General features: G+C 38.7%; 1 long non-coding RNA gene across 2 annotated transcripts in view; it reads right to left on the bottom strand.

Moving 5' to 3' along the window:
* The window catches only part of LOC141420638 (uncharacterized), a 56,359-nt gene that overhangs the window by 6,845 nt on the left and 24,223 nt on the right, over positions 1-25,291 (bottom strand). For both annotated transcript variants that reach the window (XR_012445140.1, XR_012445141.1), the window contains one exon: positions 5,393-6,919. This is a non-coding gene — a long non-coding RNA (uncharacterized lncRNA). The remainder of the gene's footprint in view (positions 1-5,392; positions 6,920-25,291) is intronic.

Genomic DNA, 25,291 nt, shown 5'->3' with positions numbered 1-25,291 from the left:
TATTTCCCTCTCCTGGGCAAACAGGAAGCAGAGTGGAGGTGGTAACTAATTAATATAATAATAATAATGAAACCCTTAAATCCAAATCAAGAAATAATGGCTAGATCTAGAGGATAGGTAAGAAACCCAAAAAACATGATAGTATTTGATGTCCTCAATGCAGAGGAACTAATGCAGAAACTTTAAAGCCACAGAGGCCAATAGGAGAAGGGGATCAGGAACTAGAGAAAAGTTCAGTTGGAGAAGAATCAACTTAGAATGTAACACATGTGTGCATGGAAGCAATGCTAGGAATCTCCCTATATAGCTATCCTTACCTCAACTAGCAAAAATGCTTTGTCCTTCTTATTATTGTTTATAATCTCTCTTCAACAAAATTAGAGATAAGGGCAGAACAGTTTCTGCCTGGAAGCAAGGGGGTAGGTGGGGAGAGGGAGAGGACTAGGAGTAGGGGGGAGAAATGACCCAAACATTGTATGCACATATGAATAAATGAAAAAAAAAAGAAATAATGGCTAGATCTGTACCTCTAGAAACAGAAAAGGAGGATCTTCTGGGCTCTATCACCAGGGCAGGGTGCCGACTGAATAGTTACACTCCAGGTCTGACTCACCAACCCAATGGAGCAGAGGGGAAGGTCAGAGAACTGGAAGCACACTCAGTCCATTCTGGACACCTTTCTGTCTGCCCACAAATGACCACTGTGGAATCTTAGTCAAGCAGATTGCCCCAAAACTCAACTTCAAGTCTTTGACTCTGTGTATGGCCTCACAACCACAGAGTTCTCCACTCTAGCCCTGGTCACCATCAGGAAGGCATCTGTTACTTCCGGCATGGCCTCCAGTTCTGTGATCACCAGTATAACCCAATGGCCATAAATTTCAAACTCTGTTAAATGTTGACCTGCTTCTCTTAGCCGACTGCAACTTCCCCTTTGGGAAACACTCATACTCTTGAGTACTCTTTGCTAAATGAGTGCCACCTTGTCTCTTTCCTCCACATCATCATTATAATTAATAAGCAACAATATCATCCCTCATGGTTACTTTCTTATTAGGTGTTAACTGGCATTAGAAGCACTAGCTCATTAAGCCTTTCCGGCTAAATTATTTTATCAGGGTCCCTCTGAAGGGGTCTGGTAGTGTCTGGCTGAAAGGAATCCCCTACACAAACACAGGAAAGCAAAAAGGGTGATCAGAGGCATTTGGAGCTGCTCCAAATATTATCATTTGTGGAAAATTAATCATACCTCTACTACAAGGAATAACTTTGCATTGCTGCAAATCCTCTCACCCAGGCATTCAAAACAATATCCAGAAGGTTTTTGCACTTAATCTCATTCATTTTTATGGGGGGAAATGTTGTGGAAGAATATATTCTAAAATATTTGCAACAATTAAAACTTTCTCCCTCATCACTACCCACATTTCTATTTGGATAAATTAGCTCTAGTCCTTTTTTTAAGATGTTGAATTTTGAAATTTTATACAAAAGGCTGTGAACAGGTTTGCTCGCTTACTCTGCACTTCGGTTGTTCTGGATGCAATCTTTTCTTCAACTTCCCTGATAATGCATAGCTTTTCTTTCCTTTAATAGGAAAGGTTGATTTTATAAATCAACCTTTTGTAAAGGGAGATGAAGACTATTCTCCTCATAAGTGAATAGGGAACATAGACTAATACATTTCTCTAGAAATGCTTTATTCCTGAAGACTAATGACACTTATTGCTTCTTCTATTGTCCTCATGACTTCATGTTAACCATGAACTCTTTTCATCTTTTCCCCCTTTATTTTTACGTTGTGTGCATTCTCCCGCGGTTGGGGGAATATGTCACCAAGAGTTCAAACCTGTACTTTTACAGCCATTAGTCACATTTGGTTTCCCAGCCCAATTATCTTTTCCTTTCTCTGCCCTCCCGAATCCCTTAATCATCCCCCATGTAATTTCATCATTCATCCTCACGTTCCCAAGTAATTTCCTATTTTAAATATCTTATTATCTCATATTCCTTATTACACACTTATCTTTCAAACCCTGTTGTTCATTTAATTTTCTCACAAATTGTGTAGCCTTATTTGGTTTGCAGCATTTATCCCTCTTAAAACATCTTGTTCACTCACTGTCCTCCTTTCCAAGTTCCTCTTTGTTTCCAATGGTGCAAGTCATCATTTGAGACAGTGGAGATGAATCTTAATTTCCTTCCATTTATTTACTTAATTTTAATAATTCAATCATCATTCCAAGGGGAGAAATATAGATTTATAATTCTCAAGCCTTCCCACAGAAGCAATAAAAATACTAGGTCTCTTTTTTATTTAATCAAGGATAATAAGGGATGCATTATAGAATGAAATATCACACAGTTGGTGTTGATCAGAGATAATGTTGACTTTTTTTTATTTTTTAGGAATGAAGCCAAGAGACTTCATTAATGTCCAGAAGGTACATTACTAGCTTATGATTTGGTCATATAAGTCTTTTCTCTTAGGGATTGAAAGTAAACCCCTAAACACAAATCTCGCTGTCATCAAACTCTCTGTTTCTGTCCAGTCTCTTCTCCTAGAACAGCATTACTTTAGTTTTAAATTTTTTATGTGGGTTTGGTTTTGTTCTGGAAACTTCACAAGCTTTGAGACCTTTTCCCTTTCTCTCCTTATCTTCTTTCCTTTTTCTGAAATCTCAGGAGAATTAGTTTTAGCAAACACTGGAGACATTCATGCTTTCTTTTTATTTTCTTCTGCTTTCAGATCCTTCTTCCTTCTTCCTTTTCCAACAGACACTTACCTATTTAAGGTTCATGACAGGGACAAATTCCCATCCTTACACAGTCTCACCTTTACACTCCCCCTCACTTCTGCTCTGCTGCTTTATTTTACTTCATACACACACTATTTTCAACCCTGACCAGCTTGGTAATTGGTATGGCTGCTAAGGTTCACCCAGCCCATGTCCCTTGTTAAGAGTCAATAGTGCTCTTGTTCCCACAATGCCATTGGGTGCTGGCAAGGGAAAGGCATTGTGATCATCAGCTTTACTAGTGACACCAAGGCAGTGGAAGTAAACACACCGACCAGAGAACAATCTCATTACATTATGCTTTAAGGAAGAATTGTAGCAATTTCCCAGGCTCTATCTCCCTACTGAACTTCTAAGAACAGTGCTCATTTTTCAAGATCATTGATTTTCCCTTTCCATCACAGGCACATAAAGGCCTTATACAGGAATAAGGCTAGTAAATTATAACCATGGAAACTTGCCAATACATTTCCATATAACTATACTTTCATTCTAAGCTGACCAAAGCACAGATTGCTTGGGCAGTGAAAAATCCTGCACCTTGAATGACTGCATTTTTCTTCAAAAATAATTGAGTTCCCCTAAGTTCATCCCTTTTTTTTTTTAATGATCCAGAGTATCTACTCTTTTTTTCTAAAATATGACCCCTTTCCTCCTCAGTATTCTATTACAATTCACACATGATTTCTCTTGAGGGTACGATAGAGTCTAATTTTCTTCATTATTCAATTTGGATTCTGTTAAGCGAGACAGGCATTCACTGACATGAAGAACATTTAAATTTTGGCAAATAAGTTCATTAGTATTCAGAAAGCTTTGCACCCCTCATATTTAATAAACCTTTCCATTACAGAGTAAGAAATACTGCAAAATAGTCAAACAAATTAGCAATGGGGCCACCAAGAGAGTACATTCAACCCTAATTCAGAAATGTCTCAGTTTATCAGTTTTCTGTCAATCATTAAAACAAGAAAGATGAAACATGCAATTATATACAAGGAGACAGAACTAATTCTTTCATCCTAGCTGAAGCAGAAGAGTTTTAATTGCTTGGAAAAATAAGAGTTTTGTTTTCTCTCAAGACGGACTGAGAAAACAAATACAATTTGCCTTAGAGTCAATGACTGGGGCTGTAGACCATGCAAATGAGAAGTAGAAAAACCAATCTATCATCTTTGTGTTTTGTCTTCACAATGACTAATATCCAGATATTTGGAAATGTAAGGTGATTGACAGACAAAATGTTCTCCTTTTCATCAGAATGTTTAGAGTTATATGGATTTACTGATTCTACTTCTGTGTAATGGGACGAACACTGCACAAAAATATTTGAATATGCTGTCATTTATTCTACTTGATTTTCCATTAATGTGAGCTACTCAGGCCCTCTGTCTCTCTTTAAAGTTCTACCAGCCATTCTAGCTCATGCACTTTAACACTGCTTTTAGTATATTTACCAGATGGAAAATGAAGATGAGGAGAGATGAAACAATAATTAGCACAATTAATAGTAATATACATCTGTGTGGAAGAAGGAAAGGGAAAAAGTTAAAGCTGTTGGTCGTGGGGAGGTGTAGACATTATCAGGAGGTGTCAGTCCATTCTTTGACCTTAACTGAGAAGAAAACTTGAGAATCAAGAGTAGTCAATTCTACCTCTTAAGCCATAAATTGAAATACTTAAAATTGTTTCCTATTATAAAATTCTTAAACAAAATAGTCTATATCATAGACTCTGAATTTGAAATTCCATTGATTTACTTTTCCATAAAAATTTTGTGTACTCAAAGATACATATTAAATACATTTGCTAAGGATAGAAGAAACAAAGATAAAGAATTCCCAGTGAGATAGGAGTTTATAGCAACATCTTTTTTGCCTGATGAGTGTCTTCATTTCCTTTTTAAAGAAGTCAGCAGCCATAGGGAAAGATAGGAAACATACCATATATAGAAGATGTCTGTTTATTGAGAAGTATTTTTTAAATTTAGATTCTCCCTACCTGGACAGGGATGAGGGTAGAATAGTCAGCAACCCTCACTGTATAGAGGATTTCCCCTCTTCAGATCTATTTCAAGAAGTAAATGATTATTTTTTCCTTTAACTCTTTACTTAGTGACCAAGGCTCTGAATGATTGCCTGATGCATATCTTGGGGCATCACCAAATTTCTTGAGCACAATGGGCACCTGCATGTAGTTGGTTACCCCTGGAGTGCCACAGCACACTCTGCTGGGACATAGTTGATTCTCTCCAAAGAAAAAAATAGCAGGTGAAACAGAGTTGTCCTCTCTTGTGAAAACACAGACAGTCTAGGAAAGTGTCAGGTTTATCTTCTATCTCCCAACATAGCACACACTAGGTACCTGGAATGTAGTATAAACTCAATAGAAATGTGAGCAAGCAAAGGACAGGAAGAAGGGCAGGGAAGGAAGGGAGGACAGAGAGATTAAATCCTCTATGAGCTCTATAGGGTATGGAACTAGCACCCTCTTAACTTCAAGGGAGAGAAGCAAATTCACTGTGTCCTAAAAGCCTGATAAAAAGAAACACTCCCTCCAAAAAAAAGTCAAGAACTGTTGAAGTTCTGTCTTACCTAACAACTTAGAACAGGAGATTTTGAAACTGTCTAGCTGTAGCCTAGGGCCTGATGTTAACATTTTTAGAGCTAGAGGGGGTTTACAGTCACTCAAGAGGCATCCAAGTGGAATGTGAAGTGGCTTGCCCATAGTCACATAGCATGTTAGTGCTGGAGAAAGACTAAAACCCAGGTCTCAACATTCCAAATCCAGCATGTTTCACTCTGCAGTTTCCTACATAGAAAAGAAGAAATGATTGGTTCTCAATCCTATTCCTTCCTATTTCCTGACCCAAATCACTCCTTATTTCCCTCTTCAGAAGCCCTACTAACCACAAATACTTCCCCTGGCAGCATGGGATTTGCAGTTTGCTGGGGAAAAGGAGCCCATGCTCATAGAGCATTTATTGAATGGTCACCGAGCATGATTAAGGCAATAGGAATTACCCTATTGATTGGAAACCTGGGCTTAAGAAGAGCTTTGTGGCTATTCATTTGCTATAACCACTTCTCTTCATGGTACTTATGGTGTAACCACCGGAGCTAGAGTATACACTCTATGGGATAGGAACAATGTCTAGCTTGTTCCTAAGTCTCCATAGAATCAAGTCTATACTTAACTATTTGTTGAGTTATTAAACGTGACCACCAGTTTCTTGTTTCATGATTCCAATCATCTTTTATGATGTCCTTATCTACAAATAACTAATAATATCAGTCAAATATTTTTGAAGGTCCCAGTTCCACCTGGTGTCTCCATTGATCTAATTAATTCAATACAGGATATCATTACCTGGTCTATATACAAAGAATTCAAGCTCCATTTGGCTTGAACTACTCTTTTCTGTCACTCTCAGATAAACAAAGACACCCTAAGTTATCCTAGAACTAGAAGATAGGCAATGCCAATGTCTTCATAGTCATGCTCTGGAGTGAAGAGAAGAGACATGAAGCTAATAGACTGTGTCTCCTTCAAGATTTTATTTGTTCAGTCTTTACTATAGGAAAAGTAGTGAGCAAGATGACTAATGAGTATCCAACCTACTCTCAGAGGTCATAGACAATCTCTCTGGGACACCCAGATTATATATTCCAGTAGGAAAAACATGAGCTCTGCAATAAAATGACCCCACACTCTTCTATGTTCTAATCACTCCCTACTTTCTACCCTTAATAAATTTATTAAATCATCTCTTCTAACTCCATGTAGATTCTCTCTGAGAGAAGGGCTGGTAACTATGTGTCCACGGATATGACAGCCCACTATTGACAGCTTAGTGCCCTTCCAGGTTATTCTTCCAAGCAGTTGTCCTGTTGCTTCATCTCTAATCTGACTCTGATGACAGCCATGACTGGAATGAAGAAGGCAATCCAGTGAGAAACTGTGACTGATGTTCCTCTTCTCCAGGAGCCTGGGTGGCCATCCACAGTCTTCTCAAGACAATGTTCAAGGACCAGGGTTCAAGGAGTTCATCAGCACTGAGGAAACAGTGTGGGAAGAGACAATGTTCTTTCAAAGGAGTGGGATTCCTTCTTTCTCAGCAGCTGTAAAATCATAAATCAAAGATTATAAAGTTAAACCACTATACAAGGGAGGATCTTGGTAAATACTAGGCTTAAACAAAGCCTGATGATGGCTTCACTGACTTTTAAATGAAGCCTGTGGTTTTGCAGACAATGGGGCAAAGACTGCAGAACACTTAAAGTATGCTGAAGAATTCTCCATTCCTTCATTAATTTTACATTACCAAAGAAAAAGAAAAACTTACAATTGCAAAGACGTACAAGCGGATCTACATAAAACATGTAGAATGGGTAGGCTAGGATGAGACATGTTAAGGAAAAAGGAAAGTCAGCCCAAAGTATCCAAAAACAGTCTCTTCTTCACAGTGTTTCCCAAAACTGACCTAAACAGAGTAGCCCTAAGTGAGAGCTGAGTAAACAATGATGTTTGGGGATAAGCCATGAAAAGTCAGACACACAGGAATCCAGGCCTTGTCCAATTCCCAGTCAATCAATGTGGTTGGTTCCCAGAGTCTTTAACAAAATAAGACAGAATGGTAAGAATGCCTCCCAATGATGGTCTAGATGAAACAGCTCTAGTTTTAGGGCATCTCTGCCCAAAGAATCATGGGCATTTCCAGGGTTATAGTGTAAACCAATGACTATCTTTGGCTGCCATCCCCTTTTTTGCTTTGTCTCTTGACCCCTTTCTCAGGCTTTTTGACCCAGGGCCCATGTGCTGTTATCCACCCACTCTAATTTCTCTAACATTACAGATATCAGTTATTGCAAGTCTTCCAATTGCTAGACTTAACTATTTCCTACTATAGTATTAAAAAATAGTGACATTAACACTCCCATGAGAAATTATTTTTTTTTATTGTTTTATTATTCATATGTGCATACAAGGCTTGGGTCATTTCTCCCCCCTGCCCCCACCCCCTCCCTTACCACCCACTCCGCCCCCTCCATCTCCCCCCCACCCCCTCAATTATTTTTCTTTTTCTTTTTTTTTTTTAAAGAATTTTTTTTTTCATTTTTCTTTTATTATTCATATGTGCATACAAGGATTGGTTCATTTCTCCCCCCTGCCCCCACCCCCTCCCTTACCACCCACTGCGCCCCCTCCCTCTCCCCACCCCCGCCAATACCCAGCAGAAACTATTTTGCCCTTATTTCTAATCCTGTTGTAGAGAGAGTATAAGCAATAATAGGAAGGAACAAGAGTTTTTGCTGGTTGAGATAAGGATAGCTATACAGGGCATTGACTCACATTGATTTCCTGTGCGTGGGTGTTACCTTCTAGGTTAATTCCTTTTTGATCTAACCTTTTCTCTAGTACCTGTTCCCCTTTTCCTATTGGCCTCAGTTGCTTTGAGGTATCTGCTTTAGTTTCTCTGCGTTAAGGGCAACAAATGCTAGCTAGTTTTTTAGGTGTCTTACCTATCCTCACCCCTCCCTTGTGTGCTCTCGCTTTTATCATGTGCTCATAGTCCAATCCCCTTGTTGTGTTTGCCCTTGATCTAATGACCACATATGAGGGAGAACATACGATTTTTGGTTTTTTGAGCCAGGCTAACCTCACTCAGAATGATGTTCTCCAATTCCATCCATTTACCAGCGAATGATAACATTTCGTTCTTCTTCATGGCTGCATAAAATTCCATTGTGTATAGATACCACATTTTCTTAATCCATTCGTCAGTGGTGGGACATCTTGGTTGTTTCCATAACTTGGCTATTGTGAATAGTGCCGCAATAAACATGGATGTGCAGGTGCCTCTGGAGTAACAGTCTTTTGGGTATATCCCCAAGAGTGATATTGCTGGATCAAATGGTAGATCCATGTCCAGCTTTTTAAGTGAGCCACCCACTCTGCCCCCTCCCTCTCCCCCCCACCCCCTCAATTATTTTTCTTAAGTTAATTTTTTGGGTAGGATCTCACACTTTTGCCCAGGGCCAGCCTTATATTGTGATCCTTCAATATACAACTCTCATGTAGGTGGGATTGCAGACATACATCAGTATACTTGTTTTATTTGTTGAGATGAGGTCTTGCTAAGTTTTTGCCTGGGCTGGGCTTGAACCATAATTCTCCAAATCTTTGCCTCCAGTATCTGGGATTATAGGCATGAACCACTGCACCTGGCAGATATTGACAATTTACAATGGAGCTTATGTACATGAAACTCTTAGTTACTATAATATGGGAAGAAGGGAGAGAGAAGAGACATTCCTGTCTTCAGAGTACATAGAAGAGGTGGCTCCTTTAGAATACATGTCTGACCTGTAAAGAAACCTCCTATGCCCCCCTGCAGATATCAGCACTCATGTCTGCATTGCCTTCCCCGCCCCCAGTCCAGATTCTCACTTTAAAAAGCAGACAGAAAGGTAGTCTTACTCAGTATCACACAGGGACTGATTAAAAGGTAGGAACAGGACTGAGCCCAAGTCTCCCCAGTCCCAGGCCTCCAAATCCCAGGCCAGAGCTCTGCCCAAGTAAGTCCTCATGGGCACAACACATTGTTTTTGCTCTAAACACAGGCAGGAAGATCACCTTCCTCAAACTAGAGTAGTATTTGGGTAGCATCTGGGTAGCAATTTCCCCTTCCTGGATAAAATCTGGCTCAGTGGGTCTGTGGCGTGGCATAGGCATCTGCTAATAAGCTCCCTGGGGAATTGGATCTTCTAGGTGGGGTCACCATTCTTACACTTACTCACTCCTCTACCCATCAGCACCATGAATAGTAGTGAATAATCTATTAAGAAGATCAAACTTGTACACTTAAAAAGAGTATCAACATTACAGAGCAGTGTTGTTGAGAATGGAACATAACACAGATCAGTATCATACAGGCATGTCCCATGTAACTCAATGATTTCCAAACCCACAGCCTGGCAGGATCATCTTTGGCAAAGAATCCCAGAGGGATTCTAATTCACTGAACCTGCGAAGTCTGGAATATGTATTTTTCACCAGCTCCTAGGTGAATCCTATGCAGGTTCACAAATGGGCATTGGGAACTTTGTACTGTGTTGAAGTACTGTGGTGAAGCCAGAATTTGAACCCAGATGCTTAGTGCTAAGCCACTTGTCAGATGCCCATAGGGGATAGAATAATGAAAGTATGAAGTGGGCCCCATGTATTTCTTGAAATACAAAACATCTGCTCATCCTTTATTTATCTACAGCAACATGGCACAATTTCTCTTAATATGATAAAACAGAGTACAAAAGCAATGATAAATAGCAAATGATATTTTGCCACAATGTTGGGGATACAAAAGGTCACAAACTGCCAAACTGGGGAGAATCCATTTCTTCTAAAGGAGTCACTAGCTCTTAGCCCCAGCCCTCTGCTCCTAAGTTGACAAAGAATTCTGCAGACTAGATTGGGCCTATAGCAGTCTACTCTTGACCTCTACACATAGTAAACTGCCTCTTCAAGCAGTTCCATGAACTGGGATTTAGGATGTGGAATGAAAAGTGACAGGGAAGTCAGGAACAGTGAAGGGGGCAGGGTATGATGATTCTTGTTACACACCTAACAAAGGTAAACTTTTTTTCTACAGAGCAGGGAAGGCCAGAAGCTTTATTGTCTTATTTTGTTGAAGATGGAAGAGGGACCAGACCAGAAAGACATCTCTGAGGAAGATCAGAAGGTAAAATAACAAGGAAAGATAGCGAAGGCACTGAGACCAAACAAAAGGCAGCTGCAATTGTCAGCCCCCAATGAAGACTGTAGCAATGGAGTCAGAGAACAAACTGAAGTCAGCTAATGGCAAAGATGTTCCTCAATAAATGATAGATTTGTTTCGATCAAAAAGACTTACACACACATATGTATATATATTAGAGATAGAGCATCACTTGATTTAAAAATAATGAAAAAGACTCATCATGATGAGGGACACATGAGCAAATATGAGAAAAAGAGCTAGGAGAGAACAAGGGGCTTCAGGATACAACTTGTTTGAGGCAGGACTTGGCATATAAAAAGGAAAGAAAATGTTCTTGGCTAGGGAGGAGACAGCTTTAAAATTGCCTAGAAAAACAAATGTGAGTGAGGGACATAAAAAGAACACATATAAGGAGGTCAGGTATTAAGAAATTTAGAAGAAATATGGGAAACCAGCAGGGAAAAAATAATCAGGCAATGGACAGTGAAGGCTTCTAGCATTGAGATTTAATGTAGATGAAAGAAATCAAGGAAGGCATTTTTTAAAAGATGTCATCATGAAGGCACCATGGAGATTGCTTTAACAGAGGCAGAACTCAAGAACAGAGACCACAGTGGAGGTATTTACATGGAATATGAGAAAAAGAGGGCCAAAATATGGGAAAGGATTTCAGTTCTTGGAGACCAATGGGAAAAGATGAGTCTTAGAGATGTCAGCAAGGAAAATATGACAGGATTTTGGAATATTCTCAGAGTGAAAATAAGGCCTATTCTGTACAAAAAATACAACATCTTGTCTCCACAAGTGTTTAAGAAGCAGCCCTGAGGACAGCCAAAGATAACACCAAAGCTGCATTCCAAGGGCGTGAGGAAGAGAATGTAGTTACCAGAAAGTCCCAAAAGGGAAGGAAGCAAAGATCTCAGTCTTCATGAAGCTTGGTTTTCACTGGTTATAACATCACCCAAGCTGGAATAAAGTTTTGACAGAACCAATTTCTGTGGAGGTAATCTTGTGATGACCTAGAGCATTCTGGGAGAACTGCACTAGGCAGGAAAAGAGAAGAAAAAACAAAGAGACTTCTCCATCCACGTGGTCCAGAGATTTAAAAAAAAAAAAAAGCCACCATCAACAGGAACAGAATATTTTATTTAAAAGCTTCAAGTGGTATCTTGAAGAGAAAAAAAAATACAAAAAGGTATGAGGCAGCAGTATCATTGACAGCAATAGGGACTACGGCACACAAGTGTGCTGTGTGATGCCAGCATCTAACCAAGTGCCATTTCCTTTAAGTTCCAAGTCAGACAAAATTACCCCATTTTAGAGAAACAAAAATGTGGAAGCTATGTAAAACTAGTTACTTGCTAAAAGTCATATAGATTGTAAATTTTAGAGCCAACTTTCATTGGATTGTCAATGCTGTGTGTGTGTGTGTGTGTGTGTGTGTGCGTGTATCTTTCTGAAACAAGATCTTGCTATGTTGCCTAGGCTGCTCTCAAACTCTTGGGCTTATGTAATCCCCCCATCTCAGCCTCCTGAGTGCTGAATGCCTCCTGAGTGCTCAGTGTTAAACTTGTGTATTTTCCACTACAGCAACTGTTGGACTATGAGTCACCTTCCAAAAGCCTTCCTAACTCAGCCTCTCCAATACCCCATCTGGTAGGGAGTCAGAGCAATCTTTCTAAAATGCAGATTTTACCATCGTGCTGCTTTGCTCAAATCCTCTTAACAAATTCCCTTGGGTTTTAGATGGAGTCCAAACTGCTTGGCATTCCCTTCAAGGCCCTCCAGGATCTGGCTTTCCTCACCTCCCTAGCCTCATCTCAGGCTCCTCTCATTGCAGGTGACAAGTCAGTGACTCTGAATATATTTGAGTCCCTGGAATGCACCATGGTTATTCTCCCCTCCACACCTGTGCATAATAGTCCTTCATGCCCGAAGCACTTTCCCCCTGACCTCCCAATCCTCCCCTTAGGCAGTCTTGACAAAATAGTTCTCCCTTTCACAGAATTTAGCATACTTTATTGGAATCCTTTCTACCTGCTCACAGGAGCTAACATGAGGAAGGACCCTATTTCCATCTTGTTCAACTTTGAGTCCACTACAACTATTATACCCCTCAATATATCATCTGTAATTACTAGTTCAATGCCAAAGATCCTCTTCTTAGATAGTTCAGAACACTCACTAACTTTTTGTAGACCATATCCTCTACATACTTCCTGGGCTCAGAGCTGTGAATAATTTCAGGGATGAGATTCAGTTCTTGCCCTAAATAAGCTTGCAATCTAGTGGGCATTCTCATATTAATAATATGTTAAAATTCACATTCTCTTTGAAGTTTTTCAGGATGAGCTAACCAAGGATCCTTGACAGTCTCTGTGTGTTGGGTGATTGCCAGCTGAGCGATCACTGGCTCCTACAAGACTACAAGGGGCTTAAGAGGTTGAGGCTGAATCCTGCTTACTATCATCCCAATGCCTAGCATACTACTTGCTATCTAACAACAGGCTTGAATGAAATGAATGAATGAACAAATGGACAAACAAGCCCCGAGTCTTGGAATAAAGCTTTGGAATCTGGGTCAGAGTCTCAGTAGGAATTCTTCTCCATCACTAAACAGATAGATGACTCAGTGACAAGTCCCCTAGGGGAAATCAGCCCATTACACACACACACACACACACACACACACACACACACACACACACACACACACAAACACACACACACACCATGGCAAACCCAGTAGGATAAGGCAGCAGTGCAGAAAGGAGTAGGGTAGGATTTTGATGGCTTTCCTGCTCCAGCTCAGGTTCTTTCCTGTGTCCTTGGATTCAGAAGGAGACTTTTAGGGCAGGCATATCACATAGAGACTGAGATGGTTCACGTGGCACGTATAGCCCCCACCTGCTCATTGAAGCAGGCCATGGACATAGATCAGTAAATAAATAAGTAGGCAGATCCATACAGTGTTTGCCACATATTTTCACAACCTATTAAGAAAACTCTTTGGTGACATATTACTTAAAATGTATCATAATCAATATGAATAAGTATTCAGCTGAAACAAAGACATTTTGCTACTTCTTATACCTTTCAAAATTTGAACCAAAAATCTGAACAGAAATCCTTTCTAAACAAAATTCTTTCACACACACACACACACACACACACACACTCACTCATACACACACACTTGTGGAATTTATCTGCTGCCAACTTGTTAGTTATTTGAATAAACATTATTTCTGCCACATGCTTTAGCACCAAATAGTACCTTGTAGTCAGTTTAAAAACCTTTATCAAAGTTAGAGTATGGTATTATTTTGACACCAGACAGTCCTTTGCTTTTGTGTGGAATCACTGTGTTGCCTGAACAGCGTATGATTTCACTTTTGTGCAGACAATCAGCAGGTCATTAGTGTACCATACAAATCGCCCTGGACTAGGGATGGAACCCTGGGGGACTGAAGCCATAATAGACTGGAGAGAAGATACGGTGTTGCTGACAGTTACCCCTGATGGCAGTTAAAAGGTATGATTGCAACCACATGACAGCTTAATACAACAGATCCCTGAGCTGTTCACATGGTAGATTCTGACTAATGGCTTCAATAATCATTATGAATTTCTAAGTTTTCATGAAGCACTCCATTACATCCTACTTCTAGAGTACAAAACCAACAAGATCTTTTATTAAACAACCAGGTTTTATTATTTTGCTGCTACTAGTTTTACATGTTGGTGAACATGAATTTATTCAGATATGGGAAGGGGAAGAGTCTTGCTGTGTATCCAGAAGGTTCATGAAGAAATTTGTGCATAAAAATGAGTGTGAGCTACACTGAAACTCCATATATGAGCTTGAATTTGTCACTTTTACACACACACATACACACACACACACAGAAGATCTATTATAGTCTATCTACATCTGGCAGTGATGTAGACACAGTGCAAAGATTTTAGATTCCCTCCAGAAATCCTTTAGGTTACAAGAAAAATCGTCCTATATCTAATAAATACATCTTAGATAAATCTCCCATATGGCAAAGCCATGTCTTGCTTTCTTCCAACAAATTGGTCTGTGGGTTTCTCTCAGAGTTGGTGCTGCTATTGTTTATGAGGTACTGAGTCCTGGCAATGCTTGAGACACTGTGGACACCAGTCAGGAGCCTCCATCACTGGGCTGTGTGAGCATGGAGTGATACCACCTGTGAGGAAGCATGAGCACCCAGGAAACTGAAGGGCCTGACACATAAGATCCACTCAAACGGTGATGGGAAGAGTGGAAAAGTTTTAATTACAATAATTTGGATACTTTGTTTCTGAAGAAAAAAAATCAAAGTAGGTTTTTAAATGAGATTACCACCAAGGTAATAAAGATGCTAAAGGGTGGGGGGGAAGGAGGGAGCGGGGGAAGGGGGGAGTAATGAACCAATCATTGTATGCACAAATGAATAAAGAAAATAAAAAAATTTTTTAAATTTAAAAAACAGAAATGAAGATAAGCAAGGACTCAAAAAAAAAAGCTATACTTTAGTGGTGATGACAACCAAAGTTTCGACATGCTTGCTATGTTCCTAACACTGTTCTATATGGTTTATGTGTAATAGTTCATTTAATTTTCATACTCAGAGTGAAACCTCTTTAAACAAAATCTAAAAAATTGTAGTAATCAGTGACATAATAAATGACAAAAACTTTAAAAAAATAAAGACGCGAAATAAGCAAAAATAATTGAATAATTTTCCTTGACTTTTCCCTTAACTATTCTTTATCCCAGTTTGGTTTGGCATGAGAAATACTGGTGCGTCTATATGCCTGACCCTGTACCAGTACAAAAGACGCAAAGATGACTGGCCACATCCTGGTCATGGGGGACTACCCCTCTGCTGGAAATAGAAAATACCTGGGAGTCTTCCAAAATAGTCTTTCGCCGTGTAGTAGCATTTAGAAAGTTCATTATCAAATCCATACAAACAATATCATCTGTAAAAGGGAAACATACTTTTTTCTTAACAATTACAAATTCAGTTAGTGGCTTTTTCATATTTTGGGAGACTTCTTAATTTATGGCTTCCACACCTGCAATAATCATCTTTTTTATTTTTCTAGGATTTAACCTAGAATTAGTGAATGCTTCAAATATGCTAAGAATTAAATAAGTAAATGTAAACTAAATTAATGCTAAATAAAAAATAGAACCGAGTCAGGCATGGTGGTGCATGACTGTAATTCCAGCACTCAGGAGACTGAGACTGGAAGATCTCAAGTTCTAGGCCAGCCTGAGCTACATAAGGAGACCCTGTCTCAAAAAAAATTAATTAGTTAATTAAACCTATTATATCAAGCCTATAGATGCAGTTCTTACACATCAAATGTCTCCTAGCTATTACAAAAAAAAGAGATCTAAAATTAAAATTACCAATACTGGGAAAACATCAAAGCTTATTAAGAACATCAAGAGATAATCTGAACCCTTCTGATCTATTTGGATGCATCATCTGCAAACCTATGGCCTGATTTCCTTAATACTCTGTTGCTTAACATCATCACTAATCTTTTCAAGCTTTCCTTCCATAGGACTTTCCTTCCCATTTTTGTCAATTTTTGGCAAATTCTCTTTTGAGGTTGAAATAAGACAGGAGGCTTTGCCTGCTCTGTATTAAATCGAGAGAGTTTTCTGTTAACTTGGAATTTAGGGGCTACCTTTCCTCATTTTCTTCTCCATAGATCTTATTTTTACCAGACACATTTCCCTCTGTTTATTTTATTCTGAAGTTGTTTTTCTCATGTCTTGAGTATTAATTTGAAAGCTCTCATTTCCTATGCTCTAAAGGGTGAGCAAAGATGAGAAAACAAGAATTTTGATACTCCTAAGGCTATTAACCTCAGCCTCTCTCTAGCTCGCTCTGTAAAATCCAGAAATTGATGGATATTTTGGAAAGACAAAAAGGAAAAAGATGCTTGGAAGAAAGAGAATATCAAAGTGAGGAATCCATCTCAAATTCTTCCTTCTTCCCTATAACTTACACTACTTATCCAACTTATCTGCAGTAGCCTCTACCCTCCTAGTGAAAATGAATCCATTGAAAGAAATGAATAAGTAAAAGGGATAAATGGCATGAAGTAAAATTCCACTTCAACACACACACACACACACACACACACACACACACACACACTTCCTCAGGGCCTGTGCATTCATTGCTCAAGTGTTTTCCACTCTACCCCACCCAGACTCCCAGGCCAATACACACCACCAGGCTACCTAATACCTGAAGTTCTGGTTGAACCAGAAGAGCACTGGAAATTTGGGGGCTGGGCCAGGAACCAAGCAGAGCCTCCAGAAGGTGGGCCCAGCTACCACCTCTGTTGTGCTGAGCATTCACAACCCTCAAAATAATCCCTGGAAAGTTGGGCAGGAGAAGTGGCTGGAAAGGTCAGAGGCAATTTGGGTTGGTACAGAAAGGCCTCACCCATCTTCCACCAGTCTCCAACTGTGGCTATGTCAGAAGGTGCCAGAGTGTCCTAATCCTGACTCCCAACTTCCAGTTAAACCAGAAGCTGGACATTCAGGGGAGGGGCCAAGAATGTGGCCAGCCAGGTGCAGGGACATTACTGCCACAGTTCCTATCATGGCCCACAAACAGGATCCAAGTCACATAGTTGTGTTTGTTGAAGAGACATTCTGAGACTCTGTTTAAAAATATGAATCTTCTGTTCCAGACTTTGATATGGACAGCCAATAATGACTGTCATTTGTTGAGCACTAACTACATACAAGCTAGACTGTCTGTGTAATAGGTCATTTAATCTTAACAACCGCCCTACGCAGTAGGTACTATAATTATCTCTCCTTTACATACTAGAAAACTGAAACCTGGAAGGATAAAATAACTTGGTTCCAGCTACTGAAGAGACAGATCTAGAATTCCACTCTAGATAAGTGACTCTAAAACCCAATTTTTAACCATGCTGTATGGAAAGACAAAATTCTACACCTTTGAAAGCATTCTTCCTGGACAGGCCTTTAAGGCATGTTGACCTTGTTTTGCCAGAGGAACAGAATTCAGTAGCAAAAGGGCACATAGTTTGTCTCTATCTGTCAATGTGCTTGGGGCTAGAAGTAGATTGAAGAAATCAGATAAACAAATGGCAAAGATAATTCACTTATCAAACAGATTTTGAGGGAGTAGGTAAGTGAATGTGCATTCTGGGCTCCGTCTGGCTCAGAGCTGATTAATCTCAAGGTGAAAACTCCCCTGTCTTTTAGGTGCAGCCAAGAGATGAAATGTACTGAAAATATATCTACCATGACTCAATCACAGCTCTACATAGACAGATGACATGTTAACATATGATGTGTTAACTTCACCAATTGCATTCATAATTTTCCTTGTGTTGTTCTTCTGAGATTCTGACTGTTCTAGGCCAAGGGTAAGCATAATGAAGTACTGGGAAAACTCTTAGAATTACCTGAAGAAAACAATAGGTGGTATCAATGAAGACAGAGTCAACACTGCCTTTAGGCCCAATGGCCCCTAACTCTTAAAATAAGAGCACTTTTATAATTTTACAGCAGTTGCAATAATAAATTTAATTAATAATTTAACATCATTATAAAATAAAATGTTGAGACAGTTTTCCCTTTCCACAGAGGCTGTAAGAATCCTCATGATGATGACTTTAGAGGCATTAGAACTAGTTATAAAAGATTCTAGTTGGCCCAAATTGCTATCGTTACTTCCCCTCCCAGCACCAGTGGACTCCCATGAGTTTCCTATTCACAGTTATCAAGGGAGATCCCACGTCTGGTGGATAAAGAATGACATCCATAAGCAATTGGTTAGCCTAGTCATTCTCTCAAAGGCCCCGCAATGCAATTCAGCATTGCTCTTCCCTTAAAGAACTATGAGATGACAGCAAGTTTCCCTCCCTTGTCCCTTCCTATTCTACAGGGTCCTCCAAGGATAAGGATACTCTTCTGGACAATAGCCACATGAAAACACAAGAAAGAAAAGTTCAAAGACCATGACTACCCCCAATCTCCATCAAAAACAAGACTCAGAGGCCTGAGATCACATGAAATAGGTTCAGGGCTGGGCATGGTAGTTCATGCCTATAAACTCAGCTACTATGGAGGTGGATGTAGGAGTACAGTGGTCCAAAACTGGCAGGGAAAAGTGGAAGACCCTATCTAAAAAAAAAAAAAACTAAAACTGAAATTCTCATGTGGCAGAGTGTTTGCCTAGCAAACTAGAGGCCTTCAGTTCAACTCCCACTACCAGAAGAAAAAAGAAGAAGAAGGAGGGGGCAGTTTCAGACCTATGGGGTGAGCCAGCTCCCTATGTGGTAGAATTTAGAGAGATCAAAAGATGCTAAGATATATCTACTACTTCCATTTATTCATTTCCAATGAATATCTGTTGAATACCTGCTGGATAGGGAGTTGTTAGGAGTTGAGGATACTATGGGCACAGAGTGCCATAGTTAGCAAATAAAAATCATGTATTTTATCAGAAACTCTAAATTTTAAGCAAGAGACCATGCCCTCCCACAAAGAAGTTGCAATCTGTGTCCTACACATCCCCTAGGAATTCTGATACACCTTAGCACAAACTGATCTGACTAGCCTCAATCTAAGGGAAGGATACATGGAAGAGGTTAAGTTTTGAGGTGAAGAAAAGAGTTTAAAAGGTCCAAGGCAAAACAATCCTCAGTAAAACATCACAGAAAAAAATAACACTGATTGACCAAGGTCAACAAAATGACTCCATGCCCCAAGTCAGGGGTCAGGGGTGGGGTAATGGAATCAAAATGAGGAAACTCTTGCTGAGAACTCAGCCTGTGTCACCTCCATTCCAAGTTAGTGCCAAGCTCACCAAAAATGTTGTCAAGGTTGGCATACATTTCAATTAGACCTGAGCAGAGCGTCTAACAAGATGTTATGCCAACTTACAGTTAGGGGTGGAAATCATACAAAATGTGGTGGTTTTACAGGGTTTGAACCTGAAAGAAAGCAAAATGTAGTGGTTTGGGTTGTATTTTTCTTGGAGTTTTTTAGGTACTCAGCCATAAAAATTCACAGACAGGCTTGGGAGGTCCAATCTGAAACAATAAAAAGTTTTCACACTATACTTTCAGCAACCACATGGGATAGGCTGCCAAGAGAAGCTGTAGACCTTTGCTTGAATATCTCTTAGTAGGGCTCATAGGTGGACCAGTTAAGCATATTTACATGACAAAAAAATGATTTTGATATTTGGAGAGAGGAAAGGAGGTTGTCTTTCTGAACCAATATTATCTAAGTAAGAAAAAGAAAGTATGGGTTTTTATGCATGCTGTTGTGTTAATAATAAAACTAGCTAATAAATGGTTCCATTGGCAGAAATTTCTTGGTCAGCCTGCTGTGAGCAACTCCTTAGCTTGAATCTGAAGTGAGAGTGGGCAGAGTGAAGTATTTGTTTTGTCTTACATGTCAGTGATTAAAATCACTTCAAATCCTTCATGGAAAGATGTGGAGCACAAATAAAGAGGAAGTGGCACAGAAGAAGGGGCAGAAATGGAAAGATCCACTGGCACAGCAAATCCCTCACTATTTCTCTTACTGGTTATTTACCATTTCCCAACCATAAGATCCCTTATTCCCTATTTTTTCATGTCCAGTGCAGAACACAATTCCTGTCTCTTCATTCCCTCCCTTTCTTTGATTCTCTTTGTTTGAGCAAGCAACTGAAATGCCTCAAGGGAACATATGTGCATGGGGTTAGCCCTATGTAGGTTATCAAGTAGTATGGGTCTATGATGGCTTAGGAGTGCCTTAGCTGAGTACAAGAAAATAGATGGCATGACCACTTCCAAAGCCCTTTTTGCAGCTTTTTGTGAGGCCCAGTCTTTACACTTGCATCTAAGTTGAAACATCTACTTCCGTCTGAGGAGTCTAATATCCCTTCATCATCAATGGAAATTCTATTGTTCTTACAATGAAATGAAATTTCTTCTTTTTCATTTGTGATTTTATATTGCTTCATTTTATTTTTAAGGGGCTAGGAGAAAGGCTGTAAACATTGGCTATTGCTCACATAAGCAGAACTGCAGGAATTGTTGCTATTATCACTTAACATATACATTTACTACATTATTCCAGGAAAATCCTGTTAATTTGGACCTTACGCCTTTGAAACATTTGATAATTCCAAGATGGGGAACAGGCTTAACTTTTCCTTTGGTAGAAGAAAAAGAGTTTACAATCTAATTGAATTAGCTTTGCAGGGGGTGATTAATCTTCTTAAGAAAACAAACTGCTTTCAAACACTCCAGTAGCAACTGTTTCTGACAATTAATGAAATAATTACAAAGAATTCTGGCCTACTTATTAAGCAGATCCAGTTAGGAATCTCAGCCACAGAGTATTGGTCCCTAGCTTATGTAATTTATATAGTACATTACAACAGTGTGTAATTTTGACATTTCACATTTATATTGGTCTTCCTTCAATTTGGCTTACTAGAGTGAGGGTTTCTCTGCATTTCTGTCCATCAGTTGTATGAGCCAAGATGTCAGTGATGTTAGTTTATATGGCCTTTTAAAATGTTTAATGATTCCTCAGTCCCTATTAACCACTTTTACATACACACGTGACTGTTAAAGCAATGACATAACTGGATTCATTAGAAGCCCACCTGGCCAGGGCATTGTAGAGTTGAAACATAACACTCATATAGATAAATTTACTCACCATTCAAGGAATATTCATAAGCCATATACTGCCTAGTCAAATGACTAGGGACTGGACAGGTAAAACAACTGTGGATGAATTCTTCAATTAAATTAGGGAATTCACCAAAGATAGTTTGTCTTTGAAAATGCCAACAATTTATTACAATTTCAATCAAAGTTTCTTAAAGTTACTAATGGGAATAATAATTAGGCTACTTTTTGTACTCTCCTTAGGGAATTCTAAGCAGAGAAAACTAAATGTAAAAGAATCCATCCATTTGCAACTTATTTATAAATCCAAGCAAAACAGAAAGGAAATATTGAATATCTATTCATTATATGTATGTATATACACACTCATCAGACTCTGTCATGAACTCTGAGAAAGATAAATATTACATTGTGCTTTCTACAACCTATTTCCAAATAAGAAGACAAATGAGGAAAGCAATAATTATAGTAAACTCTATAAGATACCATAAAAGAAATGAGCAGTTGGTCCATATAGGCATAAAGATGGGCACCTAATTTTAGGAGTTTTCCCAGGGGTGTTGTCACTTGAGCTGAGTTGGAGAGGTGAGAATTTAGATGGGTGGGCAATGAGCCAGGGAGGGCTTCCAAGAATAAAGGGATAACATACGCAGAAGCAGAAACTTAAAAGGCCTTGTTAAAAGATTATATCAATGTTAATGTTGAGTATTAGCTAGTATTCTTTGAACATTCACTTTTCACAAAGTGCCATGCTAAGCATTTTATAGGCATTTTTTCTCACTTAATTCTACCATTACCATATAAGTTGGTTCTATTATTATCCCAATTGTACCAAAAGGAAACTGTGGCTCAGAAAAAATAAAATAACTTCTTCAAGATTATCCAGCGGTTTAAACTCCAAAGACCACATTCATCACTAAGCTCTACTGCCTCCCTAGGTATGCCAAAAATAAGGAACCTGTCTTTCTTCTACAGTTAATGAAGACCAGTAAGAATTTTATGTCAATCTCCTAAAGGTAAACATAATATTTTTATGACAAAATGACTTCTATCTTTTGATAACTTTTTTTCAATCCTTTGAATCAATACCTTGGTTACCCACTAGGTAAATTTAGTTTCCACCTTGGTTAGAAAAGGAACAGTGTGACTCCTGTGCATGTAAATCACAACCCACAGAATGAGAAGAGAGGTAAAAATGATGCTGCTTCCAAAAGCAGAATAGGGAACTGACATGTGTCACTCTGATGTGGCATGCAAAATCTAACATGGACTGTCACACTGCATACATGGGGGAATCCATCATTTAGACCTACTCTCATAGAAGCAGGGTCAGATTTCTAAGTATAAATATTTAAATTCAGAATACTTTTCAGCAAACTTTGATTTATAATAGATGTTTTTTAAAGGGCAAGATTTGCTTAGAACCTTATTAAAGGAAGACAAGTAGAATATAGTGATCGAAAATGATTTAATTTTCTAGAAAATTACTACTTTCTACAAGCTGTATAAACTTTAATTAAAAAGACAAGGAGGTCTATTCTGTTTCCTTACACACGTGGGACATGCTTGGCTCTTAGGGTACTAGGAAAAGAAAGAGAGCACACAGAAAAGATTGTAATTTTTAACAAAACTAAATATAATTAAGATGGAATGTTTATTGCCATCTTTAAGGACCAAAAAGTAACCAACATTTGTTGCTTTTCCAGAAAGTAGTTTTGACTTGAAGGTATGTGTAAAGTCAGATTGCAAAATGAACTATAGGGCTAGGGTAAGTTATAAATAAGACAATGCACAAATAAGTTCATATAAACAATATAATTTTCAGATAAATATCTTCAAAATGAGCATTCCTTTGATACCTAATACATTTTGTATCTGTAGCCAATAAAATGTCCCACGAATCCTATAAAGTAATATTTTGTTAGCCTCCATTATAAATTCTCTACAACCAGCTTTTGAAGGGAAAAGGGAGATCACTAAGATGATAGCAAACACAATCTGGGAATGTCCTCAACAATTCTCAGGATACAATCTATTGCCACAAAGCTTTCTCCACCCACGTAATCAGTCATGCTGCTTCCCTTTCTTTTACCTACTTTTTTATTTGCCCTCATCCTCCCTAAACTTTCTACTTCAGTTTTCCTGCTAAACCAAACCATTGGTCTAAAATCACTTTAAAATGACTTATTTGATGCAAAGCAGTTTATTCTACTTTGTCCTACTTGTAAAAGCATTTGAGTAGCACTGGTGTCAGTATGATTTGGGCTGTCATCAGACTGGTTCATTGAGGTTAAATGAAAGCCAACTCTAACAAGGATAATTTGAAATAGAATAGCATTTTTAACAAATTCTAGTATCTACTCATATTCCTCCCATTGTACAAAATTCTGAAGAAAGCTCATGGAAGCTACGCCTTCATAAGCAGTTTCTTGCAATATAATGTTGAATCTGTGACAGAAAGTTGAGAAATGAGGGGAAGAATGTGTATATAGTATGAGGGCTTATGATCATGTATATATTAACTAGAGTATGTAGCTCAGCTATATTAACTATACCATCTGATGAATATGTATGTATATGTATATATGAGATGGGTTGAAAAGCACTATAAAATTTATCTGCGTGTGTATATACAAGCAGAGTGAAAATGCTGTATTGTGTGTATAAATAGCAGATAGTATAAAATAAAATACCCTTGTAGTTGTTTGTTTAGGAACACATTTGGATTGAATGAGCTTGACAACAATCATTTATTTCAAAGCCACAAAAACATCCACTTTTTCATTGTAATAAAGTCTAGTTTTTTTGGCAGTTCTTTTATCACATCTGTCATGCTAAACTTTGCTTAGCCAAAGCACTCAGACTTGAATTTTGAAATTGTCAATATGGGCCTTCTAATCTTAAATCTTAAATTATCTAAGCAGACTAACTACCATTGTTCTATATTTACAGGACTCAGGGATAAAAAGAAAATAGCAAAAGAAACACAACTTTTTATTTTCAGGCAATTAATTTCCTATGAAGGTCATGTTTAGGGCATGTATTTGGAGCATGGTCCAATGTATTTATGTAAATAACCAGGTAGACATGGTGAGTACATCAACTCTAATTTAGATCTGTAGAACAACAACAAAAAAAATGGATCCATCTAAGAAACTTAATTGTCCTGCTTTTAAATCGTAAGTTATTCCTAGTTCATATTGACACTTTCTAGTTTACCAACTGACAGCGGATGTCCTAAACCCAAGGGAGGTATCTTGAAGGAATAACAAAAAAGGAAAGAGAGAGAGAGAGAGAGAGAGAGAGAGAGAGAGAGAAAATATGGGGCTCATTTTCACAGCAGTGTCTATCTGTATGGTGACCTGATTTCTGCTATGATCTCCCTTCAGAGAGATCAAAGCAGGATTAATGTGACTCTATTGTTTACAATGCACATCTCAAAGTTCTGAAGACTTAAGAAATAAGTATAAATGTAGCCTTAGAACACAGGAGAAACGGGGCTTGAGTGAGGTGGGTTAATAGCACAAGGGTTAGCTAACTATGAAAAGTTATTTGGAATTTGGGAAGCAATTCAAAATTTAGAGTACTGTGTATTTATAAGCACAATTGCTTTCTCTTTTCTCATTTTCTGGGGTAAGGCTTTTGGCTAGTTGCTGAGGCCAGCACTGAATGTCATCTTATTAATAGTCACCATAATGACCTTCTAGCTCATTTGGAATGTTTTGCAGCTGCCAGTACACATGAAAAGGAAAGGGAACCCCGCTGCATATTTTCACACGAAAGCACTTTCCCGTTTCTACTACCATGCATTTACAAGGAAGATTTTAAAAGAGGAGAAAATCTTTTAAAATATCAAAATGTTGAGCTTTTGTGCTTCCACTGCATGTGACATTCCTGGATACTGGAAGCCCTAAAGGGCGAGTGTTTCCAGCCTTTCAGAATTGCTTGTTCTTTTGTTGAGGAAAAAGGCAAGTCCATATTCCTGGGATCTCAGAAGGTAAAGTGTGTGTGTGGTAGG

This window comes from Castor canadensis, chromosome 2 (assembly GCF_047511655.1).
Source record: "Castor canadensis chromosome 2, mCasCan1.hap1v2, whole genome shotgun sequence".
Taxonomy (NCBI): Eukaryota; Metazoa; Chordata; class Mammalia; order Rodentia; family Castoridae; genus Castor; species Castor canadensis.
Note: the sequence above shows the minus strand (reverse complement) of the source record. Positions and strands in the feature narration are given on the sequence as shown.